The following is a 15,757-nucleotide window of genomic DNA, read 5'->3' as shown; positions in this document are numbered from 1 at the left end:
GCACTTGAGTCGTTCCAACGGCGATTCGAGTAAACTTCACTAATCGGGATTTTAAAACACACCTAAATCGTTCCAACGGTGATTAAGGTGCGAACCATGTAAATAAACTCGTTTTGGGGAAATAAGTTAGTGTAGAATAAACACACGGCATGACATTTAAATAAAGTTGTAGATAAATCACTTCTTTCTTCCCCCTTCTCTGTGAATGTATAATATAAATGGATGATTCTTTACTAATATGGCTTTCCAAAAATATATGCTCAAAACGGGTTCTGAAAAAAGAAAGAAAAGGTTTCAAATGAATTTTAAACTTAAAGAAGTATACGATTAGTCCGTTATCGCCTAACATGCTGAGTAGGAGGCCGGTGGTTCATAACCGGGCGATGTCGGGGTGCCTAGTAGCCTTTCTCCGGAAAGGAGCTAGCCTTCTCGGCTCGTACCTAAGTTTTCCGAACCCACACCGGTCTCCCGCAAGGGATCGGTGTTCATTTTCCCATTCGTGGGTGGTGACTCTTCCATATCTCCGAGCTCCGGTCCTGCCGAGCAGCTTGATTCCACGATTGGTTGCTTTCGGCGCCAATCACCGCTTACGTCGCCATGAGGTTGTCCACCCCCCGATCCGCCCGGGAGATTAGGCCGCGGCACCTCGTCTAACAACACCTTTCCACATGATTTTGATTTGACAAAATTATTTAAGTTAATCCCATGATTAAGACAATTAAATTTAAGTGCTTTGATTTAATTGTACTAATGTGTTTGTTCAATATTGAGTAAAGTTTACTAACGAGAACAAGAACTAAGTGTTCAATAAGAAAGACAGAACAAAGTCAGCATGAGCATTGACACACAACAGAAGCTGAGTAAAATGTAACTCAGCCTTGTTAAAAAAAAAGTCTTCTTCAGAATAGCGCTTGAAGGCAAAGCCGACCGAAGAAGCTGAGTAGAGTGTAACTCAATGTAGATTAAAGGCAAAGCAAATCAAGTCAAACTTAGTTGTCTTCAGGACAGCGCCAATGATCCGTTGACTAAAAGACAAAGCCCGACACAGGTCTGCAACAATTCAGAAGCATTAGAAATCCACCTAGAGACCTTTTCGAGATGCATGGATCAAGTGGCATTTGGCAAGAAGACAAAACTGGCGCTAGAAGATGAACCTAGCGAAAGAAGACGAAACTGGCAAGCCTGACGCCTGCTAAATTCAGACGACAGGATTGGCCTTCGATTCTGAATGCTGACCAATGAATGATGAAAGAAGACCGTTTGAATTCAACGGATATGTCCGAATTCAAATCATTGAAGCTTCAGACTTTGCTATAAAAGGACAAGTTCATCACTTGGATCCTTTGCCGAATTACAAAAAGAGAAAAGACAAGTAAGATCTTCACTAAGTAAAAAGATCCAAAAGAGAAGCTGTCTGTTTAGAAAAAGCAAGTTCTTACACCCAATTTCAATCTTTGTGTAAAAGCTAGAGTGAATTTGTATTCATCTAAAGTGTTCTTCAGAGAGAACAATCTTGTATCAACTGTAAAGGTTAGAAGAGTGAAGCTGAGTACTCGGTTTTAGTACTCAGTGGTAGAGAAAATCTGAGTGTTCGGTTATAGCGCTCAGTAGGATTGAGTAGATGAATAGAGGACGGTACTCTTGCATACTCAATTGCTTTGTAAACGGTTTGTGCTCTATCTTTAAAGAGCTCAGTAGTGGATTGAAAAAACCCGAAGGGATTCTGAGGACTGGACGTAGGCGGTGAGGCCGAACCAGGATAAGACTGTTGAGTAATCTCTAACCCTTTCCTTTGATATATATATATATATATATATATATATATATGTGTTGCTTGCTTACATTACTCAGTATATAAATTGTATAAGCCGATGCTGAGAAATCAGATTGCTGAGTTGGAAGCTGACCTAAAGTGTTCTCTCCCAACTCACAGTTGAAACAGCTTTAGTCAGTGTCTAATTAAAGCAGTCTCACACTTCACTCAGTCTTGTTGACCTAAAGTTGAGTTAAATTATCAAACATTTAATTAAGTCAGCCTTGTTTAGCTAAAAAGTTATATTAGTTCCTAACCCCCCTAGAACTAATCATATTAAGTTACACGGGACCAACAGGAATAGCCAATATATCTCTAGCAATCGATTGCAATGTAGGATACTTAAGGGCTTGGCTCCACCATGACAATATATCAAAACTTGTAGTCCTAGGCAACAAATTTTCTTCCAAGTAACTATTTAATTATGTCTTAACACTATTTTCACGTGTCCCACGAGAAACTAAAAACTGTTCAAATTTTGCAAATCGATTAGATGTACCATCTTGTGCAGAAATTGTTCTAATTTTGTCTTCCTAGTTCCCCTCTTGCTTTTTACTAGCATATTCCTCAATCAAATCAGCACAAATATTTTTTATCCTTTGAATTTTGAACTCTGTTTCTTCTTGACCATATATAATAGGATAATAATACTCCATCAAGCACAACTTAAACCTGATCCAACAAAATTTCTACACCCATAGTGTCATGTATTTCATCTCAATACTTGTCAAACTTCTTAATCATTTGTGATGCCATGGTTTCAAAATGCACCGAACCACAAGTTCTCCAATCACTAAGAGCTTTTTTAAGGTCACATATATTGAGGAAGAACAAATTGGTAGTAGGATACTTTGTGCCAGAATATATCTCAGTGACATCATAAAACAACTTCAATTTCTTACACACACCCTCAGCAATTTCCCACTCATCATCTGATGGAAGAGAATTGTATTGAGGCTCTCGCTATTTTAACCTCTCAAATGCATCTTTATATGGAATAACAGTTTCAAGCATCAAAAAAAGTAGAATTCCACCTAGTACTGACATCTAAAGCTAACTGTCTAGTGTAAGGGATGTTCAATTGAACTAAAACTTCTTCAAAATTTTCAATTCTTTTAGCTCCAGCGGTCCAAAAAACACTATCACAAATTTTCTCAATGCAATAACTGATATGTTTTAATCCTTCCTTGACAACCAAATTTAAAATATGAGCACAACAACGCATATGCAATAATGTTCCACCCAACATCAAACGTTTCTTTGATAACTTTGCTAACATTAAATTTATCAAATCATCATTTGTAGAACAATTATCTAATGTCAATATAGACAATTTGGTATCAAGATTCCAATCCATCAATACATCACCAAACACTTCACATATCACATCAGCAGTATGAGGAGCCATCACATAAGCAAACCTAATCAATTAAGCACTAATAAGCACTTGACATATACAATGCACCATTTTTAAAAGAATCAAGAACGTGAATCAAGTTTCATTTAAAGTTTAATTAAAAAGAAAAATTTTACATGATAATTCGACTCTGTAAACTCTAGGAATCATCTAGACAATGTGTTGTAATAGCCATGAAACCTTTCTTTCAATTGCTTGTCCACATATCAATTGTAATGGAAACCCTACTAGTGTTCTTCTGAAACATCTTCATCATCTTTGATTTTTCATGCTTAAAATCTGTAAGAATATATATCTATTGTATAACCTTGCCTACACTTTCCTTGTCAACTTTTATTACTGCTTGCCTACTATCAATAACCTTCTTGCGTGGATATGATTTTAAATGATCATGCAAATGTCTAGTCCCTGCTCCTGAATCTCCTCTAAGCCTCTTTTTACAGTAGTCACATATTGCTTTAATTTTACCATCTTCCAATGTTACTATCTTGAAATGGTTCCATATAATTGAAGTACGAGCTCTTTTGGACCCCAACTTTGGTCCATCACCCTCCGTCGTATCATTTTTTCCTGGTGATCCTCTTTTGGACCCTAATTTTGGTCCATTAACCTCTACCATATCAGGTTTGGCTACTGATGCTGATGCTTTTTTGGATCCTAATTTTGGTGCATCAACCTCCACTGAACATTTCTGAATGTTTTCCTGATGAGAAAGTTCATCTATTAGTCTTTGACTAGCTTGGTCAACTACGAACTCCATTTTTTAAATAAAAGAAGACAAATAGAGATTATAAAAAATCAAACAAACAAACAGAGACTATAAAAATTTTAAACAAATAGAGATTATAATAATTAAGCATCTTTTATTCATAATTAATTTTATAATAATATAGTTCTTGTGGATATATGAATTGGGGCATTGCTAAATGTCAAGGACAATATTATGGATTTACAAGTCGACAAATATTTATACATTATTATCTGATTATACGAATGCCTTATGTTTGGGTTTTGAAGATTTTATGTTAATTTATTATCAATGAGAGAGTTAGAAATTAAAATATATAAACTTTGTTTAACAATTTTTATATTTATACACAAGTTAAAAATAGATATATATTCTTAGAAATTTTAAACTCTAGTCAACCTTCTGTTAGGGGCTAAAATATGCAATTTTTTTGCATCAGCTTTTGACTCATCTTGAAAATCAAAATTAATTGTAGAATTGAAGAGAGCCTTGCTCTGTATTGCAACGCAACTCATGCTACTGAAGAACTAACCTGATTTCAAAATGAAGACCGGCCGGTGCGACTTGGGGATTCATTATGCCATTTTCCCTTTCACATGACACAAGATACATGACAGATATTTGTTTTCGTGTTGTCTAAATATTTTTCGTGACAGTATTTTAATTGTATGTCATATGAAAGTGAAATAAAAAATGCGCTCGATTCTCAGATGACATTACGATTACAGAATCCTGTCATCCAAAGAAAATGCGCGTTTTCGTTAAATTTGATGCGCTCAACAGATGACACCTCTAATAAATGAATGTCATTGTATGACGAAAACAAAAAAGCGGCAAATGAAATTTCACTTACGCGGCCATACCAAATTTTAGACGCTCTATATCGTTTGACTGAAATTTCAGCTGATATATAAACCCTCTCTCTAATCCCAAACCCTAGTTTAGGTTATGCAAGAGCTTCATCACTCTCATCCCTCTCTATCTCCATGGTTGATTTGGACATGCAATCACTGGGTGAGCTCGAAACACGGTACTGGTAAGCCATATTTTCTTCGTTCCTAGATGTATTAGAGTACCATTGTTCCTTACTCTATCTTTTCCTCATCCGATTTACTTTTATGTATGTCGATTTCAGCAGCTGGAATAAGGATCTTATGATTTTCAGACCTATCGTTGAAATGTTTAGATCTCTCGCTTAGCTACACTGATTTTATTGTATTTAGATTCACTGCTGAAAAGCTTGGGTCTTTATCTTTTTTAACCTAGGGCAATACAGTGCCTGATACAGTAGATGGTATGAACTCATCTGATTCCTTTTTATTTGAACATAATATTTGCAGGGATAGTAAGAATGCTTCAGTACATGGGAAGGCTGACTGAAGAGATTCTCAATCGGTTCATGCCTTTAGAATATGGGAAGATTTGTTTAACTTAATGAATATATATTAATGTTATGTTGGTTTGAACTGATTGGTCATGCCTTTAGAAGTGTTTGAGTATGTTTGATGTACTATTTAGGAACCTAGAACTCATTGATTTAGGAAACTAGCCTGATTTAGTATATATATTGTTATGTGGGTTTGAACTGAATGATTACATATATGTATGATGTTGTGGGTGATGATGAAATGATTGGTATGAACTGATTGGTTAGATATAACTGTTTAGGAAGCTAGGACTCATAGAGTTTATGTATGAATGATCAGTAAGCATGTGGCTGATTAGGCATACTCTCAATACTCTTACACCTATGAGTTATACTGCTAGAAGTGATTGAGTATGTGTATGTGTATGAAACATGTTTATGTTTGATGTTCTGTTGATGTTTATGTTTGATGTTCTGTATGAGTATGTGTACGATTGTTCATTTGGGCATGTAGCTTGTTAATCATGCATCAAGTATTAGAGGAACATTGTAAAAGGGTCATTGAGCATGTATAAAGCATGTATTAAAGGGTAAATTTAGGATAATTGCATGTACTGATATGGCTTGAAAATGATAAGATATATCATCATACTCCTTTTTATTTGAACATGACCTATGATGATAAGTAAGGAATAAGTTGTCTTGAATAAGTAAGGAATAGACATGCACGAATAAGTTGTCTACTTGTTATAGCATGTTCACTTGAATATACATATGTCTACTTGAATAAGTTGTCTACTTGTTATAGCATGTTAGGCATACTCTTAAAGCTGAAAATGTTATGAACTCAACTGACTCATTTTCATTTGAACATGAGTTATGCTGATAAGTAAGAATTCTGAATGCAATTCGTTTACAATATACCTTAATCATGCATCAAGTATTAGAAGAACATTGTAAAAGGGTCATTGAGCATGTATGAAGCATGTATTAAAGGGTAAATATAGGATAATTGCATGTACTAATATGGCTTGCAAATGATAAGATATATCACCATACTCCTTTTTATTTGAACATGACCTATGATGATAAGTAAGGAATAAGTTGTCTTGAATAAGTAAGGAATAGACATGCACGAATAAGTTGTCTACTTATTATAGCATGTTCACTTGAATATACATATGTCTACTTGAATAAGTTTTCTACTTGTTATAGCATGTTAGACATACTCTTAAAGTTGAAAATGTTATGAGCTCAACTGACTCATTTTTATTTGAACATGAGTTGTGCTGATAAGTAAGGATTCTGAATGCAATTCGTTTATGAAGCATGTATGAATCATGTATTAAAGAGTAAATTTAGGCTAATTATATGTACTGATATGGCTTGCAAATGATAAGATATATTTTGATTAGATAGAATATACATATACATACGAACTGAATAACAAGCTCTACATAAAGGGTTATGTATGTGCATTGGCCATACTCTTACTATGTTCCTTTCCACTCGGTTTGATATCGTAACAACAACATTAAACATGGTGATAGGTTTATGATGCATTCAGCACAAACAGAGTCCCTTGTTTTGACAGCATCATAAACCTCATTACCAAGTTCAGAGTACCACGAGTACAACCCAAGTGGAAGGAGCATTGTAAAAGGGTCATTTTAGTCTACTTGCACATACATACGAATTGAATAGTAAAGCTCTACGTTATATTACAAAAGGGGGGATGAGTGTTGCCTTTCGGTTGTAATTGACAGTCCAAAGTTCCTTAGCTATTTTGACTAGTGAAAGGTGTTGAAACACCTTTCCACAAGACTTTGATTTGACAAAATCATCCATGATTAAGAGACAATTAAATTTAAGTGCTTTATTTTAATTGTACTAATCCGTTTGTTCAATGTTGAGTATAAATATAAATATAAATATAAATAGATATAAAAGTAAAACAGGACAAAGTCAGCATGAGATGACAGAACAAGCTAAGTATAGAAGTCTCATGATCAAGTTGAGTAGAATCGAACTCAGCATCAAAAGATTGAGGTTTATAGTCCAACAAAGCTAAGTGAGATAGAACTTAGCATGAGAAACCGTCGAAACAATTGTCCTACAAAGTTGAGCCAACTAAAAGTGAACTCAGCATTAAGGATGCCAAAGACAATGAATAACGCAGTAGAAGCTGGGTGAATCTTCAGGACAGCATAAAAGAGTCGTTCACTAGAAGACAATGATTGCCATCCCTCTGCGCCAATAATTGATTCCTTGGAATAACGCAAAGGACCCATTCTGAGATGTATGGGTCAATGGATTATTGGTAAAAGACAACTGGCACAAAAAGACAAGTCTGACGCAAGAAGACAAAGTCTGACAGAGGAAAGGAATGGCCGGAACAGTCTGAAGCTGACCAGAAGTTGTTCCCTAAAAGAGCCGTTTTAACATCAACGGCTAAATCATTTCAAAATGATCCAACACAGATTTTCTCCTATATAAGGACAATCAAAATCCTTGGATCATTGCCGATTAACAGAAAATCACAAGTACAAATCAAAAGCACTCAAAAACCAAAAAAAGATCTTACACCAAACTTCCATTCTTTGTGTAAATGCTAGATTGATTGTAATCATCTAAAATGTTCTTTGTTTGAAAGGGAACAAGTTCTTATCAATTGTAATATTGAGAGTGTATGTTGAGTGCTCATTGTTGAGTACTTAGTGGTAGAGAAAATCTGGGTGTTCGGTTATAGCATTCAGTAGGAGTTGAGTAGACGAATAGAGGAAGGTACTCTTGCATATTCAACTGCCTTGTAAACGGTTTGTGCTCTACCTTTAAAGAGCTCAGTATTGGATTCTAAAAGCCCGGAGGACTCTGGGAACTGGACGTAGGCAGAGAGGCCGAACCAGGATAAGTGATACTGAGTAATCTCTAACTCTATATATATATATATATATATATATATATATATATATATATATATCTGTATGTGTTGTATGGTAAACTTACTCAGCATCTAAACTGATCAAGCTGACTCTGAGTAAATTAGAGTGCTAAGTTGAAAGCTGACCTCTGTGAGTGTCAATTCTCAACTTACAAGTAAAACAGTTCTAGTCAATATCTGACTAAAGCTGTCTTACTCTAAATTCGGCCATGCTGACCAAAGCTGAGCTAACGAACTTACCAAAACTGTTAAGTCAGCATAAATATTTAACGAAAAAGTTATATTAGTTCCTAACCCCCCCCCCTTGGAACTAATCACACGGGACCAACAAGTGGTATCAGAGCCTAAGCTCACTACTCAAAGATATAACTATCTTGAGCGGATCCCCATAAATGGCTGAGAACAGCACTCGGTTCCTTCCGGGAAACCAAACAACACAGATACTCCCTGAGGGATTATCAATTACTAGGCCTCCCCTATTCTTTGGATCTAATTATACATTCTGGAAGAATAGGATGAAGAACTTTATCCAAGCCACAAACATGAGTGCATGGCTTGCAATTGTTCAAGGGCCATTCGTTCCATATAAAACTGTTAACAATGAGAAAGTTGTTAAGAGTGAAACTGAGTGGTCAGAAGATGACCTTAGAAAACTCCAAAATAATGCTTCGGCTATAAATATGCTCCACTGTGCTTTAGATGCTGCAGAATATAATAAGATTTCAGGTTGTGAGTCAGCACAGGAGATTTGGAAGAAGCTCGAAGTGACCTATGAAGGCACAAGCAAAGTCAAGAAGTCAAAGGTGAATCAACACATGAGATTGTATGAGCTATTTGAAATGAACGACAACGAAGACATCTCCAGCATGAATGCCAGATTCACCAATATTATAAATGAGCTAAAAAGACTCGGTAAGAACTTCATCGAAGAAGAACAAGTGAAGAAAATCTTGAGAAGCCTACCGAAGAGCTGGCAAGCAAAGAAAACTGCAGTAGAAGAAGCTCAGGACCTGACTATATACAAGTATGATGAGCTAATCGGATCTCTGCTGACTCATGAAATCTCAATGCAAAACTTTGAAGCTAAAGAGAAAGAAAAGTCAGAAGACAAGAAACAAAAGTCACTAGTCATGAAAGCTGATTCGACTGAAGCTGACTCAACTGATGATGAGGAAATGGCTATGTTCACTGGAAAGATGAATAAGATGTTTAGAAGAAATGACAGGAACAGCAAACGACCATACAAAAGAAGTGACAGATATAAAGCTGAGTCAAGTGACAGATACAAGAAGGACAGGTCCAAGTCCGTCACATGCTTTGAGTGCCACCAAACTGGACATATCAAGTCAAGCTGTCCGAATCTCAAAAAGGATAAGAAGGGAAACAAGAAAGCAATGGTAGCAACATGGAGTGACAGTGATGAGTCAACCTCATCTGAAGCTGAGCAAAATGAAACTGCCAATATATGTTTCATGGCAGATGATGGAGCTGACCAATCTCAATCAGAGCAAGCTGACCTCTCTGATGAAACTGATCGGGAGGTACACAACAATGAGGGAACACCTTTACTCTTGTTTAGAAATGAAATGGTAAATGCCCTGAGTGATTTATACAAGCTAACTAAGAAATGCAATAAGAAAATAAAATCACCCAGCAGGCGATGTGACGAGATTGAAGAGGTCAAGCTGAGTGACCTCCGATATCTCCTCCAAGACAATTCAGACTTACATAGCAACATTCAAATAATGCATAAGTTTGTCATGGAGGTCCAATCTGAGTCAAAGAAACTTAGAAAGGACATTACAATCCTACAGAGTCAAGTAAAAGGCTCAAATAAAAATAAAACCCATGCTGAATACACCACTAATCGTCAGCACAAACAGTTCACCCAGTGTGACTGTTGCGGGAAAAGGGGACACACAAAAGAGGTGTGTTGGTTCAACAAGTGGATTGTCCAATATGACTTCTGCGGAAGAAAAGGACATACCACTAAGGTATGTTGGCATGCTCAGCATAACAATGCTGATCACACTCAGCATCACCCTCAAAGAGTAAGTTATTGTGACTTCTATGGTAAAAATGGCCACACTATAAAAGTATGTCGTCACAAACTGAAATATGACTTTGCACCTGTTTATACTAACAAGAAAGGACCCAAAAAGAATTGGGTACCTTAAGATGAATAGTTTAAAATGCAGGTTAGCTTGACATGCGTGGAGAAGTCAAAACTTTGGTACATAGACAGCGCATGCTCAAGACACATGACAGGTGATGAAACACAATTCATCACACTAGAGCGTAAACGAGGTGGAAGTGTAAGCTTTGGAGATAATAAAAAGGGTAAGATAGTCGGCTCAGGAACTATCGGAGGTAACCCAACTATTGAATTTGTCTCCCTAGTTAAAGGTCTCAAGTACAATCTGCTGAGTGTAGCTCAGCTTTGCAAGAGCGGTAGAAAGGTTGTATTTGATAATACCAAGTGTCAAATACTCGAGGGAAATACAAATGAATTAATTTTAACTGCCCCTCGTGTAGAAAATGTGTACATGCTAAATTTAGAAAAACAGTTTTCCAAAAACATATGCTTGGTGTCTAAAGAGGATAACTCCTGGCTATGGCATAGAAGACTTGTGCATGTCAGCATGGACCTTCTTGCCAAATTAGCTAGAAAGCAATTAGTTGAGGGATTACCCAAATTAAAATTTGAAAAAGATCAACTGTGTAAAGCTTGTCAGCAAGGCAAACAAACTAAAAAGTCATTTCATAGTAAAATTTTTGTCTCAACCAAGAGACCATTGGAATTACTACACTTGGATCTTTTCGGATCTATCCAGCCACTCAGCTTGGGAGGTAAGAAATTTTCCTTGGTCATTGTAGACGATTTCTCTCGGTACACTTGGATCATCTTACTAAGTAGCAAGGATGAAACATTTGAGATGTTTATCACATTGATTAAAAAGCTTGAAATTGACAAAGACCTAAAAGTAGCTCATATTAGAAGTGACAATGGTGGAGAATTCAAAAACCAACAGTTTGACGAATTTTGTGAAACCAGTGGTATTGACCACAATTTCTCTGCTCCTAGAACACCTCAACAGAATGGGGTTGTTGAAAGGAAGAATAGAACTATTGTCGAAATTGCTAAAACCATGCTGAGTGAAAATAGGCTTCCAAAGTACTTCTGCGGTGAAGCTGTCCACACAACATGCTACATACTTAATAGGGCTCTAGTTAGACCTATACTTAAGAAAACCCCATATGAACTTTGGAAAGGACGAAAGCCCAACATTGGCTACTTTCGTGCCTTTGGGTGTAAGTGTTTTATACTCAATACAAGGGATAACCTTGGAAAATTTGATGCTAAAGCTGACGAAGCGATCTTTTTAGGGCACTCAACAAACAGTAAAGCATATAGAGTATATAATAAAAGAACTCAGGTTGTAGAAGAGTCTGTACATATTGAGTTCGATGAAGCTGGCCCTACAGGAAAGTTAGCTCAGCTCGAAGAAGATGAACCAAGCTCAGCTTCCGCTGATCATCAAGGAGCCTCTAAGTCATCAATACAAGGGCTGACCAAAGGTAAGCAAGAAGTTGAAATTACATTTGCTGACCAAACTACTCCTGTAGAGATTGTAGAAACACCTGTTCCAAATGACTCAACACTACCTAAGGAAATAAAAATTCCAAGAGGACACTCAGAAAAATCTATTCTTGATGCTGCTGACAACAAGCTGATGACAAGAGATCAGCTTCGGAAGTATCTAAGCAATGTGGCTTTTGTATCAGTACATGAACCAAAGAACTTTGCTGATGCTGAGCACGATGAATATTGGATCAACGCTATGCAAGAAGAGCTAGAGCAATTCACAAGAAATGAGGTTTGGGATTTAGTACCTAAGCCTAGAAATCAAAAGTCCATAGGACCTAAGTGGGTCTTTAGAAACAAGCTAGATGAGCATGGAAACGTAGTGAGAAACAAAGCTCGACTTGTAGCCCAAGGCTATAGTCAGCAAGAAGGTATTGACTATGGTGAAACTTTTGCACCAGTGGCTAGGCTAGAAGCCATACATATATTGTGTGCTTATGCTAGTTTTATGAACTTTAAATTATACCAAATGGATGTTAAAAGTGCATTTCTTAATGGCTTTATAAACGAGGAGGTATATGTTAATCAACCTCTTGGGTTTGAAGATCCAAAATTTCCAAACCATGTTTATAAACTCAAGAAGGCCCTGTATGGCCTAAAGCAAGCTCCAAGAGCTTGGTATGAGAGGTTGAAAAACTTCCTGCTAACCAGGAACTATGTTAGAGGAAAAGCTGACACAACCTTGTTCATTAAGAAAAAGGGTAAACATACCCTACTTGCACAAATTTATGTAGATGATATAATATTTGGTGCAACTGACGAATTTTTGAGTAAAGAGTTTAGCAAACAGATGCAAACTGAGTTCGAGATGTCCATGATGGGTGAACTCAACTTCTTCCTTGGACTTCAAATTAAGCAAGGTAAGAATGACATCTTCATAAGTCAGTCCAAGTACACCAAAGAAATGTTAAAGAAATTCGATATGGAAGACTGCAAACCCATATCAACCCCTATGGGTACTGATACTGTCCTATGCAAAGATGAGAAGAGTAATTCAATAGATAGTAAACTTTATCGAGGTATGATAGGCTCCTTACTTTATCTCACGGCTAGTAGACCTGATATACAGTACTCAGTATGTTATTGTGCAAGATATCAAGCTGACCTCAGGGAATCTCACCTAGTTGCTGTAAAAAGAATTTTTAGATATTTGCAAAGCTCAGTTGATGCAGGTTTATGGTATCCAACCTCAAATGACTTCACACTCATTGGATATACTGATGCTGACTATGGACGAGATAAGCTAGAACGTAAAAGTACTTCAGGAGGATGTCATTTTCTTGGAAGCTGTCTAGTATCTTGGTTCAGCAAGAAGCAATCATCCGTACCCCTGTCTACGACTGAAGCTGAGTACGTGGCTGCTGGAAGCTGCGTTGCACAAGTCCTATGGATAAAGCAACAACTTGAGGATTATGGAGTTAAAACAGAAACAATAGAGATCCAATGTGACAACAAGAGTGCCATTGATCTATCTAAGAATCCAGTCCAACACAACATGATGAAGCATGTTAGCATAAGGCATCACTTCATCAGAGATCACGTACTAAAAGATGAGATCAAGCTGACCTACGTGCCAACCAATGAACAGCTTGCAGATATCTTCACTAAGCCCCTAGCACGTGAACAATTCAACATACTAAGGGAAGCCATCGGTATGTCTAATCCCCTTCAATAATTCTATGAGAAAAATTGAATGTTGTGAAATTGCCATGCTGAGTAAATTCAAAAATTTGTAACTACTACTCACTGAGTTTGAAACGTAGAAAATCACTCTATGCTGAGTTAACATACATATTGAGCGGTCATCCTGAGTATGTACATATGCTGAGTACTAACCTTGTGCTGAGTAGAGATACAAACTGTGTTATTATCTTATGCTGAGCAACTAAGAAATGAAAAATTCATAAAATTAGGTCCTCAATATCACAAACGCCTCACATTCTAATTAAACTGAGTTAAAACCTACTCGCACCATTAAATGCCAACACGTGTAATAAAAAGCACCTCGAAAAGGCAAACAATAATGACATAACCCATGCGCCGAAGATGTTATAAGTGACAGAATCTCTGTCGATTGAATATCCCAAAGTGAAACGGCTAGTTCAATAAATGGGGGCGATTTAGATTTCTATAAATAGAGGAAGATTCTCCCTTAATCCTTTTCACGCGTGAATCCTTAGGCATTCGAATTCTTCTCTCTCTGTCAAAACTTCAAAGATCCTGAAAATCTCTGAGAATGACGAACTCTCAGAATGTCTCCGGTGGTGATTCCGGCAACCATCACACCGATGAAAATCCCAAATCTCCTGTTCTTAACAAAAACCCTCAAGCTGACCCAGTAAGCTCCTCAAAACAACAGAAACCCAAGGCTAGAACCATGGTAAAGGTTCACAAGAAAGTCAACAATCTCGAAGTCCTAAAATGCCGGTGGTTTTCTCATAGCTTCATCACCGCCGAGAAACCATTCTGTGAGTGGATTGAGAAAAACGATTGGGCAGGCTTTTTCTCTCTCCCTGGAACTACCTATCCTCGCCTGGTTAGGGAATTTTACCCCGGTCTGTTTGTGGATGAAGACGATGCAGACTACTTGGAAACCCATGTCAAGGGCCACAAGATAACAATCACACCATCCTACTTGGCAACTCTGCTAAATCTGCCAGAAGAAGGGACTGAGTTTAGAATAATAAAGGAAAAGCTGGATCATGTCAAGGGATTCTGCAAACCCAAAAATCACAAAGGAGAGATACCCAGTACCTGTATGGGACAAAACCAGAAGATGGCACACTACATTCTGACCAACTTCATCTTTCCTAAACTTAGCTCAGCCTCGTCGGCCTCCAACTTCGAGCAGTGCTTTATATGGCATATGCTGACCTACAGCCCACTCAATATGCCTGTGTTTCTGGTTGGTGCACTTCAACGTGGAGATAAGAAACTTAGACTAGGTTCTCTAATCACCAAAATCCTTAAAGATCACAAAATAGAGACAATCAATGAGACTAAGAGTTTGGGAACAGAAATAACCGCAGCTTTGCTGTTTGGGTAAGTATTCAACCAGCCATTGAAAGGGGTTGAAGAAATTGTGGAAGAGGAAGAAGCAGGTGATGCTGAGCCAGAAGTTGAACCTAAGAAAGGGAAGGAAGTTCCTGCTGAGTCACCAAAGGCAAAGAAGAAGAGGAAAGCACTTGAAACGTGCACAAAGGACATCTTTGCCGTCCCAAAGAAGAAGCGGGCCATGGCTAAGGGCAAGAACGTTGATGATGACCATCCTCAGGTTACACCTAGGTCAGCAGAGAAAAGAAAAGGGTAAGGTGAGCCCGAAGAAGAAAGTAATGAAACCCCAGAACAACCTCTAAAGAAGAAGAGTCGACGTTCTGGCTTGGATATTGTTGAAGCTGATCCCATTGATTGGGTTGTGACACCCAAGTCACACTATGCTCAAAGTATCGGGATCGATCTTGAGAAAACTCCAGCTGAGCAAGCTGAAGAAGCGGAAGAACAGAGATAGGATGACACTCAGCCTGATATTGAGGAAGTAGATCATGCTGAGTCAGATGATATTGAGCAACATCAGAAGGAAAATGCTGACCAACCAGGGAATGATGAACGTTTGGAAAAATCATTGTCTAGCTCCAGTGAAGATATTCAAGCTGATCCTTCACCCCCAAAAGCCAAGGAATTTCGACGACTTAAGAAGAAGGCGCACAAGCAAACACCTATTGATCTTCTGGATGATTCCCCACCTCGAGAGCCCCTTACTGACCTCTCCGATATCCAATTCAAATACTTCTCCCATGATACTGAGTCTCCTCCTAGGGAATCTGTG

Source organism: Euphorbia lathyris, chromosome 1 (genome assembly GCF_963576675.1).
Source record: "Euphorbia lathyris chromosome 1, ddEupLath1.1, whole genome shotgun sequence".
Lineage (NCBI taxonomy): Eukaryota > Viridiplantae > Streptophyta > Magnoliopsida > Malpighiales > Euphorbiaceae > Euphorbia > Euphorbia lathyris.
The sequence above is the reverse complement of the archived record's forward strand: the minus strand, read 5'-3'. Positions refer to the sequence as shown.